The sequence below is a fragment of the Carcharodon carcharias genome, chromosome 8 (genome assembly GCF_017639515.1).
Source record: "Carcharodon carcharias isolate sCarCar2 chromosome 8, sCarCar2.pri, whole genome shotgun sequence".
Taxonomy (NCBI): Eukaryota; Metazoa; Chordata; class Chondrichthyes; order Lamniformes; family Lamnidae; genus Carcharodon; species Carcharodon carcharias.
In genome coordinates this window covers 478,373-495,688 of record NC_054474.1, presented here as the reverse complement: position 1 = coordinate 495,688, position 17,316 = coordinate 478,373, and the positions used below count along the sequence as shown (strand labels likewise).

General features: G+C 50.4%; 1 protein-coding gene across 6 annotated transcripts in view; it reads left to right on the top strand.

Annotated features, from left to right (window-relative positions):
- arap3 (ArfGAP with RhoGAP domain, ankyrin repeat and PH domain 3) overlaps positions 1–17,316 on the top strand; it is a 491,562-nt gene that overhangs the window by 193,614 nt on the left and 280,632 nt on the right. The window contains exon 3 of one of the 6 annotated variants that reach the window (XM_041193179.1): positions 5,791–5,824. The exons of the other annotated variants lie outside the window; for them this stretch is intronic. The gene's annotated coding sequence lies outside the window, so the exon portion shown is untranslated. The remainder of the gene's footprint in view (positions 1–5,790; positions 5,825–17,316) is intronic. 6 annotated transcript variants of the gene reach the window in all.

Below are 17,316 nucleotides of genomic sequence, written 5' to 3'. Positions count from 1 at the left end.
CACTCACACCCCCACTCACACCCACCCTCACAGCCCCACTCACACCCACCCTCACACCCCCACTCACACCCACCCTCACACCCACCCTCACACCCACCCTCACACCCCCACTCACAGAGACCCACACCCCCACTCACACCCCCACTCACACCCACCCTCACACCCCCACTCACAGAGACCCCCACTCACACCTCCACTCACACCCCCACTCACACCCCCACTCACACCCCCATTCACACCCACCCTCACACCCCCACTCACACCCACCCTCACACCCACCCTCACACCCACCCTCACACCCCCATTCACAGAGACCCACACCCACACCCACACCCACACCCACACTCACAGAGACCCCCACTCACACCCCCACTCACACCCCCACTCACACCCCCACTCACACCCACCCTCACACCCACCCTCACACCCCCACTCACAGAGTCCCACACCCACACTCACACCCACCCTCACACCCACCCTCACACCCCCACTCACAGAGACCCACACCCACACCCACACCCACACCCACACCCACACCCACACCCACACTCACACCCACACTCACCCACACCCACACCCACACCCACACTCACACTCACACTCACACTCACACCCACACTCAGAGACCACCCCCACTCACACCTCCACTCACACCCCCACTCACACCCCCACTCACACCCCCACTCACACCAACCCTCACACCCCCACTCACACCCCCACTCACACCCCCACTCACACCCCCACTCACACCCACCCTCACACCCCCACTCACACCCCCACTCACACCCCCACTCACACCCCCACTCACACCCCCACTCACACCCACACTCACACCCACACTCACACCCACACTCACACCCACACTCACACCCACCCTCACACCCCCACTCACAGAGACCCACACCCACACCCACACCCACACCCACACCCACACCCACACCCACACTCACACCCACACCCACACTCACACCCACACTCACACCCACACCCACACCCACACCCACACCCACACTCACTCACACTCACACTCACACTCACACTCACACTCACACCCACACCCACCCTCACACCCACCCTCACACCCACCCTCACACCCACACTCACAGAGACCCACACTCACACCCACACCCACACCCACACTCACACCCACACTCACACTCACACTCACACTCACACTCACACTCACACTCACACCCACACCCACACCCACACTCACACTCACACTCACACCCACACTCAGAGACCACCCCCACTCACACCCCCACTCAGAGACCACCCCCACTCACACCCCCACTCACACCCCCACTCACACCCCCACTCACACCCCCACTCACACCCCCACTCACACCAACCCTCACACCCCCACTCACACCCCCACTCACACCCACCCTCACACCCCCACTCACAGAGACCCCTACTCACACCCCCACTCACACCCCCCTCATAGAGACCCCCACTCACACCCCCACTCACACCCCCACTCACACCCCCACTCACACCCCCACTCACACCCCCACTCACACCCACACTCACACCCACACTCTCACCCACACTCTCACCCACACTCACACCCACACTCTCACCCACCCTCACACCCCCACTCACACCCTCCTTCACAACCCCACTCACAGAGACCCCCACTCACACCCCCACTCACACCCCCACTCACACCCCCCTCATAGAGACCCCCACTCACACCCCCACTCACACCCCCACTCACACCCCCACTCACACCCCCACTCACACCCCCAGTCACACCCACAGTCACACCCACAGTCACACCCACACTCACACCCATAGTCACACCCACGCTCACTGAGACTCCCACTCACACCCACACTCATAGAGACCACCCCACTCACACCCCCACTCATACAGACCCCCACTCACACCCCCACTCATACGCCCACTCATACGCCCACTCACACGCCCACTCACACGCCCACTCACAGAGACCCACACTCACACCCCCACTCACAGAGACCACCCCCACTCACACCCACCCTCACACCCACCCTCACACCCACCCTCACACCCCACTCACACCCCCACTCACACCCCCACTCGCACCCACCCTCACACCCACCCTCACACCCACCCTCACACCCACCCTCACACCCACCCTCACACCCCCACTCACAGAGACCCCCACTCACACCCCCACTCACACCCCCACTCACACCCCCACTCACAGAGACCCCCACTCACACCCCCACTCACACCCCCACTCACACCCCCACTCACACCCCCACTCACACCCCCACCCACAGAGACCCCCACACTCACACCCACACTCACAGAGACCCCCACTCACACCCCCACTCACACCCCCACTCACACCCCCACTCACACCCCCACTCACACCCCCACTCACACCCCCACTCACACCCCCACTCTCACACCCCCACTCTCACACCCCCACTCTCACACCCCCACTCTCACACCCCCACCTTCACACCCCCACCCACAGAGAACCCCACACACACCCCCACACACACCCCCACTCACACCCCCACTCACACCCCCACCCACAGAGACCCCCACACACACCCCCACACACATCCCCACTCACACCCCCACTCACACCCCCACTCACACCCCCACTCACACCCCCACTCACCCCCCCCACTCACCCCCCCACTCACCCCCACCCTCACACTCCCACTCACCCCCCCACTCAGAGACCCCCACTCACACCCTCACTCACACCCCCACTCACAGAGACCCCCACTCACACCCCCACTCACACCCCCACTCACACCCCCACTCACACCCCCACTCACACCCCACTCACACCCCACTCACACCCACCCTCACACCAAACCTCACAGACACCCCCACTCACACCCCCACTCACACCCCCACTCCCAGAGACCCCCACTCACACCCCCACTCACACCCCCACTCACACCCCCACTCACACCCCCACTCACACCCACCCTCACACCCCCACTCACAGAGATCCCCACTCACACCCCCACTCACACCCACCCTCACAGCCCCACTCACACCCACCCTCACACCCCCACTCACACCCACCCTCACACCCACCCTCACACCCACCCTCACACCCCCACTCACAGAGACCCACACCCACACTCACACCCCCACTCACACCCACCCTCACACCCCCACTCACAGAGACCTCCACTCACACCTCCACTCACACCCCCACTCACACCCCCACTCACACCCCCATTCACACCCACCCTCACACCCCCACTCACACCCACCCTCACACCCACCCTCACACCCACCCTCACACCCCCATTCACAGAGACCCACACCCACACCCACACCCCCACTCACAGAGACCCCCACTCACACCCCCACTCACACCCCCACTCACACCCCCACTCACACCCCCACTCACACCCACCCTCACACCCACCCTCACACCCCCACTCACACCCCCACTCACACCCCCACTCACACCCACCCTCACACCCACCCTCACACCCCCACTCACAGAGTCCCACACCCACACTCACACCCACCCTCACACCCACCCTCACACCCCCACTCACAGAGACCCACACCCACACCCACACCCACACCCACACCCACACCCACACCCACACTCACACCCACACTCACCCACACCCACACCCACACCCACACTCACACTCACACTCACACTCACACCCACACTCACACCCCCACTCACACCCCCACTCACACCAACCCTCACACCCCCACTCACACCCCCACTCACACCCCCACTCACACCCCCACTCACACCCACCCTCACACCCCCACTCACACCCCCACTCACACCCCCACTCACACCCCCACTCACACCCCCACTCACACCCCCACTCACACCCACACTCACACCCACACTCACACCCACACTCACACCCACACTCACACCCACACTCACACCCACCCTCACACCCCCACTCACAGAGACCCACACCCACACCCACACCCACACCCACACTCACACCCACACTCACACCCACACCCACACACACACCCACACCCACACCCACACCCACACCCACACCCACACTTACACTCACACTCACACTCACACTCACACTCACACTCACACCCACACCCACACTCACACCCACACTCACACCCACACCCTCACACCCACACTCACAGAGACCCACACTCACACCCACACCCACACCCACACTCACACCCACACCCACACCCACACTCACACTCACACTCACACTCACACTCACACTCACACTCACACCCACACCCACACCCACACTCACACTCACACTCACACCCACACTCAGAGACCACCCCCACTCACACCCCCACTCAGAGACCACCCCCACTCACACCCCCACTCACACCCCCACTCACACCCCCACTCACACCCCCACTCACACCCCCACTCACACCCCCACTCACACCAACCCTCACACCCCCACTCACACCCCCACTCACACCCACCCTCACACCCCCACTCACAGAGACCCCTACTCACACCCCCACTCACACCCCCCTCATAGAGACCCCCACTCACACCCCCACTCACACCCCCACTCACACCCCCACTCACACCCCCACTCACACCCCCACTCACACCCCCACTCACACCCACACTCACACCCACACTCTCACCCACACTCTCACCCACACTCACACCCACACTCTCACCCACCCTCACACCCCCACTCACACCCTCCTTCACAACCCCACTCACAGAGACCCCCACTCACACCCCCACTCACACCCCCACTCACACCCCCCTCATAGAGACCCCCACTCACACCCCCACTCACACCCCCACTCACACCCCCACTCACACCCCCACTCACACCCCCAGTCACACCCACAGTCACACCCACAGTCACACCCACACTCACACCCATAGTCACACCCACGCTCACTGAGACTCCCACTCACACCCACACTCATAGAGACCACCCCACTCACACCCACAATCACAGAGACCACCCCCACTCACCCCCCCCCACTCACCCCCCCACTCACCCCCCCCACTCACCCCCCCACTCACCCCCCCACTCACCCCCCCCACTCACCCTCCCACTCACCCTCCCACTCACCCTCCCACTCACACCCCCACTCACACAGACCCCCACTCACAGAGACCCCCACTCACAGAGACCCCCACTCACAGAGACCCCCACTCACAGAGACCCCCACTCACAGAGACCCCCACTCACAGACACCCCCACTCACAGCCACACTCAGCCAAATCCACACTCAAGCCCATTCAATACACACACAGGCATGTGCACATGTACAGATGCGCTCACACACATATGCGCACAAACACACATTCACTCACTCTTACATACACACTCAGACACACACAAACACATAGTTGCACACACTCACACATACATACAAGTGTATGCGCATGCACACACAAAACACACACTTTGCAATGGAGCGCTGCTTTGGGCTGCATTAGAGTACTTAAGTTGGAGTTTGGTGAAAGTGGGACTTTTAAGTGTTAATTTAAGGGTTAATTTCTATCTAAAGTTTAATCTTTCTGTCCTTTAGCAAATAAAATAACTAAAAGTTGCTCTTTGGGTTGGGAGAAAGTGAGTTTTAGTCCAGCTTTATAACAGGGGTTATTCTGGCTCAGCTTACAGCAGCAGCTTATAAATTAATTAACTGGCTTACACAGGTTTTCAGAAGCTAGATTCAGACAGCTTAAAAGCAAGCCATCTACAGTGCTGCTTTTTTCTGTACTACAGCTTTGGGCTGCATTAGAGTGCTTCAATTGGAGTTTGGTGAGAGAAGGAGTTTGGGAAGAGGGAATGAATCTTCTCATTTTCTACCTTTCCTCAGTAAGAAGAGCAGCAGCCTTGATAAGTAGGACTTGGTGAGTATTTCTTCTGTCCTTAATATTCTCTAAACTAGAGGAAGTAAAGGTAAAGGGAGTAATTTAAGGGTAAGTCATGGCAGGGCAGATCGTCCAAGTGGAATGTTCCTCCTGTGCGATATAGGAAGTCAGGGACACTTCTAGCATCCAGGAGGAAGTTGATATTATTAAAACAATAGTGCTGGAGAAATTGATGGGACTGAAAGCCAATAAATCCCCAGGGCCCAATAATCTACATTCCAGGGTACTAAAGGAGTTGGCCATGGAAATAGTGGATGTGTTGGTTGTCGTCTTCCAGAATTCTGGAGATTCTGGAATGGTCCCTGCAGATTTTAGGGTGGGAAACGTAACCCCACAATTAAAAAAAAAGGATGGAGGGAGAAAACATCAAATTACAGACTGATTAGCCCAAACATTAGTAGGGAAAATGCTAGAGTCTATTATAAAGGATGTGATAACAGGACACTTAGAAAACATCTACAGGATTAGACAAAGTCAGCATGGATTTATGAAAGGGAAGACAAACCTGCTGGAGCTTTTGAGGGTGTAAGTATCAGAATAGATAGGGAAGAAGTAGTGGATGTTGTGTATTTAGATTTTCAGAGAGCTTTTGATAAATTCCCACATAAAAGGTTAATGTGTAAAATTAAAGCACATGGGATTGGGGGTAATATATTGGCATGGATTGAGAATTGGTTAGCAGACAGGAAACAGAGAGCAGGAATAAATGGGTCTTTTTTGGAGTGGCAGGTGGTAACTAGTGGAGTACTGCAAGGGTCAGTTCTTGGGCCCCAGTTATTCACAATACATATCAATGATTTGGTTGAGGGAATCAGATGTAATATTTCCAAGTTTGCTGGTGACATGAAAATTGTAGCGAATTTGAGCGATGAGGAGGATGTTAGGGGGCTTCAAGGTGATTTAGACAGGTTGAGTGAGTCGGCAAATACATGGCGGATGCAGCATAATGTAGATAAGTTTGAAGTTATCTTTGATAAGAAAAACAGAACACCAGACTTTTATTTAAATGGTGACAGATTGGGAAATGTTGATGAGGGGGTGTGAGTGGGGGTCTCTGTGAGTGTGACCTGGGTGTCCTTGTACACCAATCACTGAAAGCAAACATGCAGGTGCAGCAAGCAGTTAAGAAGGTAAATGGTATGTTGGCCGTCATTGGGAGGGGACTTGAGTACAGGAGCAAGGATGCCTTAATGCAGCTGGACAGGGCCTTGGTGAGACCACACCTGGAGTATTATGTGCAGTTTTGGTCTCCTTACCTAAGAAAGGATATACTTGCCACAGAGGGAGTGCAGTGAAAGTTCACCAGATTGATTCCTGGGATGGCAGGATTGTCGGATGAGGAGAGACTGGGCCGACTAGGCCTGTGTTCATTGGAGTTTAGAAGAATGTGTAGGGGTCTCGTTGAAATGTATAAAGCTCTGACAGGGCTGGACAGGCTGGATGCAGGGATGGTATTTCCTCTGGCTGGGGGTGTCTAGAACAAGGGGTCACAGTCTCAGGATACGGGGTATGCCATTTAGGACTGCGATGAGGAGAAACGTCTTCATTCAGAGGGTGAGGAACCTGTGGAATTCTCAACCACAGAGACTGTGGAGGCCAAGTCACTGAATATATCTAAGGAAGAAACAGATAGATTTCTAGACTAAAAGCGTCAAGTGGTATGGGAGGAGAGAGCAGGGGTATGGGGTTGAGATAGAGGATCAGTCATGATCATATTGAATGGCGGAGCAGGCTCAAAGGGCCGAATGGCCTCCTCCTGCTCCTATTTCCTATGTTTCTATGTTTCTCACACACACACACACACGATCGCCCACAAATTCATGCACACATGCCCACATGCGCAGACATGCACGCACGTGCATAAATGAGCACATTCACACATGTGGCTGCACGTGCACAGAGACCAGCGCACATGCATACACTTGTACATGCACACGCACTCTTGTACATGCACACACACACACACACAAACATGATGCGCGCACACGCACAGACACCAACGTGCACATGCATGCACCTGAAGTCCCGAGCACGTGCACACAAGTGGGCACAAACAGGGCGGAAGTTTCCATGCCCTTTGGCATTGCGCATGTTTGGCGGTTTGAGTGGACAATGTGGTGAGATGGCCAAAAATTGTGAATCACTGGAATCATCCCCCCAGACTGGATTTTTCGAGCACATTAGAGTGATTGCCCACCAATGTGTTTCACAAGTGTACCTAAGCAACGTGTATCTGGTGAGCTGCACTCTGCTCAGGACTCCAAGGTTTGTTGCCTACCTTACTTTGGGCAACACTCGCGATCATCAGCGCCAGGCTTCGCAGGCAGCACCACATCACTTTCAAGGTGGCCCATGAACAGCTCTCTACCCACCAGACCAGCCATTAGGCGGGGGTGGCTTTTCAGTGGCTGCAGGGCTAGGGCTTGCTTAGGGAAGAGGGGTATCCCAGGGTGCAGGTCGGGGCACATGCTGATCTGTGCAAGTGGCCTCAAGATGGTGAGAGCTGAGGAGGCAGTCTCCAGAGGACATGAGGCCAGATGGAGATGTGAGGGTGTGTGAGAGAGTGTGAGTGGTGATGTCCCTTGAACTGGCAGTGAGCGAGATGCCAATGAATGTTTTTTTCATTTGTCCATGGATGGGGCCATTGATGGCAAGGCCAACATTTGTTGCCCATCCTTAATTGCCCTTGAGAACTGAGTGGCTTGCTAGGCCATTTCAGAGGGCATTTAAGAGTCAACCACATTGCTGTGGGTCTGGAGTCACATGTAGGCCAGACCAAGTAAGGACGGCAGATTTCCTTCCCTAAGGGGCATTAGTGAACTAGGTGCGTTTTTACAACAATCAACAATGGTTCCATGGTCATTGTTAGACTTTTAATTCCAGACTTTAATTGAATTCAAAATCCGTGGCAGGATTTGAACCCGGGTCCTGAGAGCATTATCCTAGCTGTCGGGATGACTAGTCCAGTGACAATACCAGTACCTCATCACCTTTTCCGAAAGTGTGATGACCTTGTGAGTGTGTGAGTTTAGAGAGATGAGATGGTTGCCTTACCCTGGCTGCATGGATGAGATCATTCACCCTCTATCTGCACTGGGCGGCCAACCTGTTCTGTGCAGCATTGGCACCGACCACCACTGCTGTCACCGACCAAGCCGGAGTGGTGAGATTGCTGGACTTACTGTGGCCAGAGTGGGGGTGGAGGACATCATGGTCGGCCTCCAAAAGGCATTCCAGTCGCTGAACTCTTCTTGGCTTTCAGGGCCATGTCTTCACTGGAGCAGACCTGGGCTGCAAGCGTTGGGAACTGTGTGTGTGGCTGCAGTTCAGACATGGCGCCCAGAGTGAGGAAGCAGTGATGTAATGGCATGGGGGGTGGTTCAGAGCCTGCCTGCTAGCGAGACAGCATATTCCCTGTGGCTGCATAATTAATGAGGTGGGATTGGGATGATATGGCAAAAAAGCCGTGCACACACACAGACTCCTCTCTCCCTCTCTCTCACTTAAACACACACACAATCTCTCAAACACACATGCACTCACACACACACACACACACACACACACACACACACAGACGCAAAACGTGTACATGCATACATATGAACATCTGAGCACACGCACATATGCGTGCACGTACATAGACACATACACAAGTTCACACAGGCACATGCGCACAAACACATGCATACACAAAACACAGACACACACACACACAAATACACAATTTGGCTGTCCAACTTGTATTTAGGCTTGTAAAGCTGCAAGATGTCATACACAACAAGAAGAGGACTATCTTAATTATTTCTGGCTTCTCTTAATCATCTTCTTTAAAGATGAAAACTCAAGTTTTGCCCAAAATGTGCATTGTTGTCCAGTTCTCTGAGGCCCTGGATCAGTGCTGGAACCATTCACTGCATTGCCTGCAGGATCTGAATGCATGGTTGTTGCCCAGCGTTTGGATTAGATTTGCCAATTCTGGTTGGATGTATTCCAGGATGTTTGATCATATGGCCTCCCACCTCCAATTGTCCAGCCAAGTCTTTTATTTCCATCTCCAAATGTGAAACATTGGAAGAACCAGGTCACTAAACAATCAGTCTGTTTGGTGAGCAGCCAATTTGAATAATTAGGCCTCATTTAGGTTGAAAGTTTCTGGCTGGTTGGCAATTTTCCAGGTAGGGATTGTGCCACCGCCTGTCTTCCGCACATGGTGATCTGGAACACGCTACCTGAAACAGATTCAATAATAACTTTCAGAAGGGAATTGATTAAATACTCGAGTGACATTGAGAAAGTGCAGGAGAGTGGGATTAACTGGATAGCTCTTTCAATGAATCAGCATGGGCATGACGGGCCAAATGTGCTGTATGATTCTATTCTACAAGTAATTGTGACACCCTTCTGGCTGATGTGTTTACTCAATTGTCACCACTTGCATTGACCGTTTAACTTATTACCAGCACAGTCTTTACCTACCACTTATCAAGACAGCATGGCCAGACAAATTGGAGGCAGGTCTGTTATTTTAAACAGCATGACACAATAGACATTTCAATCCTGCTTTCTTCAAACGTTTAACAAAAAAGTGCTAGTGTAACAGGATAATATTTCAACTTATCACAACTGTCTGAGGATACCTTATAGAGTTGACGCTCCACAAGAATTTACTGAAATAATTGGGCCATTCTATTGAAAAAAAATCCCTAATGAGTTGACAATTCCATGGATTGCTGTCATTCTAAATCATGCTAACTTGAAAATTGCCTAATTCCTATTTGAACTGAATTAACACATTCCAGACATTAGCGTGGGAATGGGTGTTCAGGGCTTTGGGAGGAGAGATTGTGGTTGAGTGCTGATATAGTGTCCCACAAATTTGCTGGAATGCAAGTGTGTGTAGACATTAGGAGAGGTCATGATTGGATACCCACAGTAATTAAACAGTCTTACATGATTCACTGGCCCAATTTAGAATTGTTTGCAGTCTGGAAGTTGCTGAGCTGATGCAAGTGGGATTCTATCCCAAAAGCTGGATTCATCTGGAGAAACAGGAACATTAACAGAAACAACTAATAAAACGTTCTGAATTGAGTCAGTGTTTACTGCGCAGGAAGGCTGCTGTTGAGAATGGAGTTCCCATTGTTTATGGGGGTTGAAATTAATTAGGCAACATTGCACTGTCCTGCAGCGATTTCAGGTTGAATGAGTGGGCAAATACATGGCAGATGCAGTATAATGTGGATAAGTGTGAAGTTATCCACTTTGGTAGGAAAAACAGAATGGCAGAGTATTATTTAAATGGTGATAGATTGGGAAATGTTGATGTACAAAGGGACCTTGATGTCCTTGTTCACCAATCACTGAAAGCAAGCATGCAGGTGCAGCAAGCAGTTAAGAAGGTAAATGTTATGTTGGCCTTCATTGGAGCAAGTACAGGAGCAAGGATGTTACACTGCAGCTGTACAGCGCCTTGGTGAGACCACGCCTGGAGTATTGCGTACAGTTTTAGTCCCTTTACTTAAGGAAAGATATACTTGCCAAAGAGGGAGTGCAGCGAAGGTTCACCAGACTGATCCCTGGGATGGCAGGATTGTCGTATGAGGAGAGATTGGGCGACTAGGCCTGTGTTCAGTGGAGCTTAGAAGAATGAGAGGGGATCTCATTGAAATGTATAAAGCTCTGACAGGGATGGACAGGCTGGATGCAGGGATGATATTTCCTTTGTCTAGAACAAGGGGTCACAGTCTCAGTATATGGACCATTTAGGACTGAGATGAGGAGAAACTTCTTCACTCAGAGGGTGATGAACCTATGGAATTCTCTACCACAGAGGCTGTAGAGGCCAAGTTACTGAATATATTTAAGAAGGAAATGGATAGATTTCTAGACTCTAAAGGTATCAAGAGAGCGGGAGTATGGTGTTGAGATGGAGGATCAGCCATGATCATATTGAATGGCAGAGCAGGCTCGGAGGGCTGAATGACCGACTCCTGCTCCTAGTTTCTATGTTTTTAGGGGAGTGGAGGCAAGTTGATTAGTGTGAGTGGGAGGCATCTCGCACATGGCTCTCAGCACTCTTGTCAAAGATCAATGTCTCCGTGTGCTGTTGTGTATTAGGGGGAGGAAAACCCATCCTTGGCCTCCCAGAATGTCCCTCACCTGGATTTGGTGGACTGTGCGCAACCATTTCAACAAATAGCAGCAAGAATGAATCCATGAAACTTCTAATCAGTGCGAGCTAACATATATTTACAAGTGCCAAAACTATATACAATTATTGTGCGTCCATGCCACCAGTACTTATTCAAAAGTTCTTAATTTTTCTAACTCTACCACCATCAAAATGGTGAGAGATTGCAGAGTTCTGAGATGCAGAGGGATCTGGGTGTCCTAGTGCATGAATCACAAAAGGTTGGTATGCAGATGCAGCAGGTAATTCGGAAAACTAACAGAATGTTATCATTTGTTGCGTCGGGAAGTGAATACAAAAGTAGGGAGGTTATGCTTCAGTTGTCTAGGGCACCAGTGAGACCACATCTGGAGCATTGTGTACAGTACTTGTCTCCTAATTTAAGGAAGGATATAAATGTGTTGGAAACAGTTCAGAGAAGGTTTACCCGATTAATAACGGGAATGGGAAGGTTGTCCTATGAGGAAAGGTTGGACAGGCTGGGCTTGAATCCATTGGAGTTTAGAAGAGTAAGAGGTGACTTGATTGAAACATGGAAGATCCTGATGGGACATAACAAGGTGGATGTGGAGAGGATGGAAGGAGTAACAAGCCCAGAGACCCATGGATGACCAGAGATATTCAGGTTACGATGAGAAGGAAAAGAGAGGTTTTTAGCAGGTACATGGGAAGGAAATCAGCAGAGGCATTAGTGGAGTACAGACAGTGCATGAGGGAGCTTAAGAAAGCAATTAGGAGAGCAAAAAGGGGATATGAGAAAGCTCTGGCTGGTAAAAGGAGGGAAAATCCCAAGATATTCTATAGGTATATCAATGGGAAGAGGATAACCAGGGACAAAGTAGGGTCCATTAGGGACCAAGGGGGCAATCTATGACAGCGAGGTTCTTGAGCAAATTGATATAGGGAGTGAGAAGGTTGGCAGGCTTAAAAGTGGACAAATCTCCAGGTCCAGATGATTTGTGTCCCAGGCTGCTGCAGGAGGCAAGGGAGGAGATCGCAGGGGCTCTGACCCAAATTTTTAATTCCGCTCTGGCCACAGGGGAGGTGCCAGAGGACTGGAGAACAGCTAATGTGGTTCTGCTATTCAAGAAGGGTTGTAGAGATAAGCCAGGGAACTACAGGCCAGTGAGTCTCATGTCAGTGGTAGGGAAACTATTGGAGAAAACTCTGAAGGAGAGAATCTATCTCCATTTGGAGAGGCAAGGTCTGATCAGGGATAGTCAACATGGCTTTATCAGAGGGAGGTCATGCCTAACAAATTTGATTGAATTTTTTGAGGAGGTGACCAGGTGTGTAGATGAGGGGAGTGCAGTTGATGTAGTTTATATGGATTTCAGCAAAGCCTTTGACAAGGTCCCACATGGGAGACTTATAAAGAAGGCAAAAGCACATGGGATACAGGGTAATTTGATAAGGTGGATTCAATATTGGCTTAGTTGTAAGAGACAGAGGGTGATGAAAGGAAGACGCTTTAGTGACTGGAGGCCAGTGTCCAGTGGTGTACCACAGGGATCTGTGCTGGGTCCCCTATTATTTGTCATTTATATAAACAACATAGATGACTATGTAGGGGGTAGGATTAGTAAGTTTGCGGATGACACAAAGATTGGCTGGGTGGTTAACAGTGAGGTTGAGAGGATTGGGCTACAGGAAGATATAGACGGGATGGTCAAATGAGCAGATACGTGGCAGAATTTAACCCTGAAAAGTGTGAGATGGTACACTTTGGAAGGAATAATTTGACAAGGAAATATTCGATGAACGGCATGACACTAGGAAATTCTGAAGAACAAAGAGACCTTGGTGTATGTGTCCATAGATCTCTGAAGGCAGAGGGGCATGTTAGTGGGGTGGTGAAAAAGGCATATGGGACACTTGCTGGAGTACTGTGTGCAGTTCTGGTCGTCACATTATAGGAAGGGTGTGATTGCATTGGAGGGGGTGCAGAGAAGATTCACCAGGATGTTGCCTGGGATGAAACATTTAAGTTATGAAGGGAGGTTGGATAGACTTGGGTTGTTTTTGTTGGAGCAGAGAAGACTGAGGGATGACCTGATCGAGGTGTACAAGATGAGGGGCATGGACAGGGTGGGTAGGGAGCAGCTGTTCCCCTTAGTTGAAGGGTCAGTCACAAGGGGACATAAGTTCAAGGTGAGAGGCAGGAGGTTTAGGGGGGATGTGAGGAAAAACGTTTTTACCCAGAGGGTGGTGACGGTCTGGAATGCACTGCCTGGGAGGGTGGTGGAGGCGGGTTGCCTCACATCCTTTAAAAAGTACCTGGATGAGCACTTGGCACATCATAACATTCAAGGCTATGGGTCACGTGCTGGTAAATGGGATTAGGTAGGTAGGTCAGGTCTTTCTCCTGTGTCAGTACAGACTTGATGGGCCAAAGGGCCTCTTCTGCACTGTGTGATTCTGTGATTAATTAATGCTTTCCAAGTGTTCTGTTACCACGTCTTTTATAATAGACTCTAGCATTTTCCCCACTACTGATGTTAGGCTAACTGGTCTCTAATTCTCTGTTTTTTCTCTCCTTCCTTTTTTAAATAGTGGGGTTACATTTGTCACCCTTCAATCTGTAGGAACTGCTCCAGAGTCTATAGAATTTTGGAAGATGACCACCAATGCATCCAATAATTGCAGGGCCACTTCCTTTAGTACTCTGGGGTGTAGATTATTAGGCTCTGGGAATTTTTCAGTCTTTAACCTCATTAATTTCTCTCGTACCATTTTTTTACTAACACTAATTTTCTTCAATTCCTCCCTCTCAATAGACCCTTGGTTCCTTAACATTTCTGGGAAAGTATTTGTGTCCTCTTTTGTGAAGACAGAACCACTGTCCCAGCACTTGGTCTCCAAAGCTTTTCTTCGCAGCCACCCACTGCATTCTCAACACTCTCCAGTGCTGCAATTTGGTTGACCAAATTGTCTGATCAAAACATCGAGGATTGTCTTTTGCCTAAGGCTGTTCACCATGTTGTACTTGTACTTAATCTTGCTGCTGGGCTGTTTGACCACCGTTGAGCACTGCCATGTTGTTATAGTGATGTAAAGGCACTAATCACTCATAAGGATTGTGTAAACACATTGTGGGTTGCTTTATTTGGACTAGGTGCATGAGAATATTTCCACATAGGTAGAAGGCTTGAAGATATCAACAGCAGAGCTATGTGTGTGTGCATGCGCTCTTCCCATAAGCAAAAGTGAAACTCAGAGTGGATTGCATGACACACTTCCTTCCTACTGATGTCATGCTGCTATCCCTTAAAGACAAATTAGAAGAGCTATTTGAACAAAAAACAAATAAAAGGGATTTCATATGAAAGTGTTAATAATATTCCTATTGATAGCACACAGTGCAATTTCAACTCCACTCTCCACAACTGTTTCCAAACTTGATGCCGTCCTGTACTTTTTGTCTCAACACCTTACTTATCAGCACTTACACCATCAGTTCAGTGTCAGTGAAATGTGGTTCTGGTTTCACACCAATATTAGCCTCAGAGTTTAGGCTTTTGTGAAACACTGAACTGAGTCCAAAACAGGGGCAGCATGAGTCCTGATTCCCCTTTGCTCCTGTGCCCTGACTCTGGACTTGAATTGTATTCATAGAAAGAAAGATTTACTTTTCAGTCACCTGGTGCCTCAAAGCGGTGCACAGCCAGTGAATCACTTTTGAAGTGCAGCTGCTGTTGTGATATAGGAAACACAGCAGCTAATTTGCACACAGCATCTCTCACAAACAGAAATGTGATAAAGACTGGATAATCTGTTTTAGTAATGTTTGCTGTAGGGTGTTGGATATTGTTCAGGATGTGTAAATGAATTCTTCGTAGTCTTAGTAGGTTAACTGTATGTATTTATTTGCACGTATATACAGTAAAGGGTTCAAGCTCGGAGCAATCCCCATGCTTGCTTATGCACACAGCTCTGTCCAACATTGGACACACCCCTAAGTGTGGGTCATGTGTTCTCATACATCACTGTGTGGGCAGTACTGTACGCAGTCTCATGTTAACCCTATATGTGCCAGACACTTGTGCTACAATGTTGATGGCCTGAACACCAGGGAGAATTTTTTAAAATTCCTTTGCGGGGTGTGGGCTTCGCTGGCTGGGCCGGCATTTATTGACCATTCCTAATTGCCCTTGAGAAGGTGGTGGTGAGCTGCCTTCCTAAACCTCTGCAGTCCATGTGGTGTAGGGAGACCCACAGTGTTGTTAGGAAGGGAGTTCCAGGATTTTGACCCAATGACAGTGAAGGAACGGTGATATATTTCCAATTCAGGATGGTGAGTGACTTGGAGGGGAACTTCCAGGTGGTGGTGTTCCCATCTATCTGCTGCCCTTGTCCTTCTAGGGGGTAGTGGCCATGAGTTTGGAAGGTGCTGTCAAAGGAGCCTTGCTGAGTTCCTACAGTGCAAGATTTAGATGGTACACACTGCTGCTACCAATGTGCATTGGTGGTGGAGAGAGTGAATGTTTGTGGATGTGGTGCCAATCAAGCGGGCTGCTTTGTCCTGAATGGTGTCAAGCCTCTTAGTGTTATGGGAACTACACTCAACCAGCCAAGTGACTTGTACCTTGTAGATGGTGGATAGGCTTTGGGGAGTCATGAAGTGAGTAACTCACCACAGGTCTCCTAGTCTCTGACCTGCTCTTGTAGCTACAGTATTTATATGGCTGGTCCAGTTCAGTTTCTGATCAATGGTAATCTCCAGGTTGTTGATAGTGGGGAGGGTTCAGTAATGGTAATGCTGTGAACATCAGGGGTCGATGGTTGGATTCTCTCTTGTTGGAGATGGTCATTGTTTGACACTTGTGAGGCGTGAATGTTACTTGGCCACATGTCAGCCCAAGCCTGGATATTGTCCAGTTCTTGCTACATTTGGACATGGACTGCTCTAGTGTCTGAGGAATATCTCAGCATCTGAGAACTCCCCTGCTCTTCTGCAAAATAAGATGATAGATTCTTTCATATCCACCTAAGGAGGCAGATAGGGCCTTGGTTTGACATCTCATCCAACAGATGGAACCTCCAACAGTGAAGCACTTCCTCAGTATAGCAGTCGGCCTTGATTTTTTTTGTCCTTCAGCCCTGGAGTGGGACTTGAACCCTGAACTATATGACTCAGAGGCAAGTGGATAAATTAGTTAACTGGATTAACTAGCTATAAATTTAAGTAGTTAAGTAGATTAACTAGTTAAGCTATAAAATTAATTCAATACACATATCTGTCCATTACAAGTTGAAACTACTGTTCCCCATTTAAAGA